Source organism: Neophocaena asiaeorientalis, unplaced genomic scaffold (assembly GCF_003031525.2).
Source record: "Neophocaena asiaeorientalis asiaeorientalis breed wild unplaced genomic scaffold, Neophocaena_asiaeorientalis_V1.1 scaffold204, whole genome shotgun sequence".
Taxonomy (NCBI): domain Eukaryota; kingdom Metazoa; phylum Chordata; class Mammalia; order Artiodactyla; family Phocoenidae; genus Neophocaena; species Neophocaena asiaeorientalis.
In genome coordinates, this window is record NW_020173922.1 from 1013048 (window position 1) to 1017123 (window position 4076).

The window sequence follows — 4076 nt, forward strand, 5'->3', positions numbered from 1 at the left end:
ATCCCCTCCCTTTGCATCTCCTGTTCCTCCTGTGGTTATCAGGATGGTTACTGCAGGGAGCAAGCCTGGCTGTGATCTACCTCCCCAGTGCCAGACCCCACAAGCACCATCAGATAGGGGTCTTGTCCTCTTGGAAGGAAGGGCAAAAAAGATAACTTCCAAATGTTGAGCCCTTGCTGTAGGTCAAGCCTTGTACTAAGGGCTACACGTGCATCAGCCCATTTCAACCTCCCAAACACCCTAGGAGACATGCATTTCTGCTTTACAGATGGAAGAAACTGAGGCTGGGAGAGGGAGTAAGTGATAGAGCTGGGATCCAGACGTTGACTGTCTGACTCCAAAGCCTAGGCTTTTCTTTGTTCTAAATCCCTCCACTGAACTTCTCTTTTGTGTGCGGAATTCTAGGAAGTGTTGGTTCTGTTTCTCATCAGCGGGGCTTCCTGCTCCCCACGGAGCAGGGCCTCTGGGCATTTGCACATCATCCCTAGTGGGGAACCTTGGGTGTGCAGAGCCTCATCTCAGGGTCCAGGATGTCCAGAACCAGCTGGAATCAGAGGCCTTCTGGCTCCTTTCCCCGCCACATGGAAATGTCATTTATAGTCAGCCGGCTGTAGTTGGAGAACTGCCTTTTAGGTGCAGAGTCAAAGGACCACATGGAAACACTTTAGCCTGAGCCGGCACTGGAGAAGCCCTGGCTCAAAGCCATGAATGGCGGCAGGTCCAATAATGCTGAGCTCCAGGCATGCATGTTGCCAAGAAGCCAGAGAGGTCTGGAGACTGACCAGCTCCCTCAGCTCACGCCAAGGCCCTGCACAGTGCTGAACTTGTGGATGCTCAGGAAAGTAGCTTCCGGTTCTCTGTGAGAGAAGGGCCTCAGTCCTGTGGGCTGAGTGTCTTGATGATGAAATGCTCTGTTCTAGAGCCATCTTGGGGGGAAGGGGGTCTAAATCAGGGGACCATGAGGTTGTATGGAGGTTTATGCATGTTCCTGTGTCTGAAGAGGAGCCACAGATTTCTTGGCATTTTCGGAGGCATCCAAGACGCGCAAGAGGCCGAAGATCACACTATCCAAGAGACTGTAGCAGGAACAAGGGGATTACACCATTCAGCACGCCCAAACATACAAGCCCACCCCTGGGGCTGCTGGTGGGGGGTGATATGCCAAGCTGGTGCAAGTATGTGAGGATGGGGAATGGCTACCCAGGTCAGGTTGGCTCTGAGCAGAATGGAGCTCCTCATGACTCCCTTCCCACTCAGACCACACAGGCTGCAGAGAGCATCCCCCGCTCCCACCCCCGGCCTTTGGGGAAGATGGCCTCCCCCACCATCATCTGTGAACCTCATCTCCAAGCTTAGGGCTTCCTCCCCAGGTAGTGTTGCCCCCTCTCTGAGCTCTGATTTCCCCATCAGCCTGGGGCCGTATATCTTCTCCTCCTTTCTCCTGGCTGCTTTATAGCTTGCTGGAAACACCTTGCTTTAGCACTTCGAAATGTATCACTTGAAAGCATCTTAATGTTAACCAACGTGATTCTTTTTTAATTTGAAGGGGCTTATTTCTCCGAATGGCTTTCCTGATCATATAGGAGGGCATGCTCCTTAATATTAAACTTTTTCTTCATAAAGAGCAAAAAATGACTCACATCTGTTTGATATTTAATTCAAATTGAATGGCAGGACAGGAACAAAATTACACTGCAAAAGGCCATAAAGCGTGATGTTTAAAAGAGCCAAGCATACCAAATCTACATGTCAGAAAATTTGAAATGACACGGGATTGAGGGGACACGGCCTGGGCAATGAGGTGTCTCCTACCCAAAAGCCAGAGGAGTAGTAGCCAAGTTGGGAGAAGGTGAGAGGTAGGAGAGGGGCTCACTTTGCTCTGGAGGAGGGATGGGTTTCTGCCACATGTGAGTTTGGGGTCTGGGATCCAAGCCTCAAGTGGGGGTCTTGATGCCTTCTGGAATTCAATGCCAGTTGCTCTGGGTGGGGGGGTAGCCTGTCTGGAGCCTCCCAAGGGGCTGCTGGGTAATGCTCACACACTGCCTGGGTGGCCAACCAGACATTGCCCTGCTGTCAGTGTCCAGCAGGCCTTGGGGTTTGGCTACAGTTCAGAGACTGAGTTGAAAGACCCTCTGCTTCCTGCTGATCAGTAAACCAGAGACTCCAATATCCTTTGTCTAAGAGGGATGAGAGGTGGGGTGAGGCCCAGAGAGCTGCGCTTTCCTTCCTCTAACCGCCAGGCAATCTGTCACTGCCCCGAACTCTAAAAGAGTTCCCAGGAAAGAAGGGAGTGTGGTCTCTTACTTAACACCCCCGTTGCATGTTTTAAGCCAGAGGACTGATTCCAGGGCCCTAGCACAAGCACTGCCACTGTAAACCATATCTGGTGACATCTGCTAGACGGGCATTGACAATGTGACTCTGCAACCCAAGCTCGACCAGAGCTGATCAGCTGCCCTTCACCGAGTGTGCATGGAGCGAAGGGGGTGAGAAGAGCAAGGATCTAGAAGAAATCAGATACTGGCTCTCCCACTGACCTGCTGAGAGAATTGGGGCATTCATCCCCTCTCTGAGCCTTAGTTTCTTCTTCTGTTGCATGGGATGGTTTAACATCTTCATAAGGTTATTTTGAATATCCACACATTCACTTTTAAGTAGCAAAGCATTATACAAGTTTCTTAGGATAGTTACTCTGACCCCTCTAGAGCTTCTGTGTACTAGCATCTTTATTTCCAAGGCATTTTCGCATTGGTTATTTTGTGTCTCTGGCCCACAGTTGAGCACGAGGGGCAGGCACTTTTTCCATACAGTGGCGTCCTGGAGCTGTCTCATGCTGTCTTGTAAGAGACGGCTGTTAAGGCACTATTAAAAATTAAATTGTATGAACTCACAGTTAAACAAACTAAATTAAATACAAAGTTAATAAATAATCAAAACACAGCTTCCTAATTATTTCACTGTATTTTACTGTATCTATGCTCTTGTAAATTGTGTCTGTATGGCAGAAATGCTATGAAAAGCTGTGCTCGCTGTGCATCTCTTTCCAAATCCAAGTTCAGTGATGTCATCTTGATAGGTTGAAATTGACCATAGTTGGGGAATTTACACCATGGAAATCGGAGATGGGTAACACTACAACCAGACTTCACGCACCACCCAAAGAGCCTGTTGTTAAACATTAACCAGCACGTCCCTGATTGTTGAGGCTGGCAAAGCGAGGCATGCGGAGCTTTTGGTGACTTTCTCAGTCTCACGGCCATGATGAATGTCTTTCTCTCAACCCGCTGCTCTCTCCATCAGAGTTAGCTGTTCAGCATTCCCAGGACCTCATGTCCAGGGTGTACAGCATTTCGTTACCCAGAACACTCTGGCCTGTTCTGAATGCCCCCTACCACTCCTCTAATGAGATCTCCTTGGCTTCTGTTTTTTCCTCTGAGCTGAGCCAAAATATTCACTCTGGTTTGTAAAGCATGCTGAGAATCTCAAGTGGAGGTATCTTCTCTCTAACTTTAACTTTTGCTCTTAAGGAGCAAAACTCACAGCTCATCATTACCCCATGGTTTTCTAACCAACACTTTACCTGGGGTGCTTGACAAAGCCCAGAGGCAGGCGTGTGCATGTGCGTGTTGGGGAAGAAGTCAGACCGCATGAGGCTTTCCTGATGCTACAGCTTGAAGTCTGCACAGCAACCGCAGGCCCCGGGGAAGAGGAATGTAAAACCGAAAGACGAAAGACGGAGGCCCCTGATGATTAGCTTCCCTCTCTGGCCTCCAGCGAGTGCCACAGGGGACTATGTGCTCCTCAGTAATGAGGCCCAGCACTGGTGCTGGAAGCCTCCGACGTCAGGCGTCCAGCCTGCCTGCTTCCAGGGCTCTCGGGCCAGAGCTCCAGCGTGGGAGCCCTGCGCCTCGTGCGTGTGTTTCCAAGAGGTGAAGGGCTGGGTGGTTGTGTTGCACCACGGAGACGGGACTCATCTAGAAACAGAAAAACCTGCTGGCCTCTTCTCATTCCGATCAATTAGTTTTTTAAAGCGCACGTTAACCTTTTAACCAGCATCCTTGTTGTGGTGTGATGTG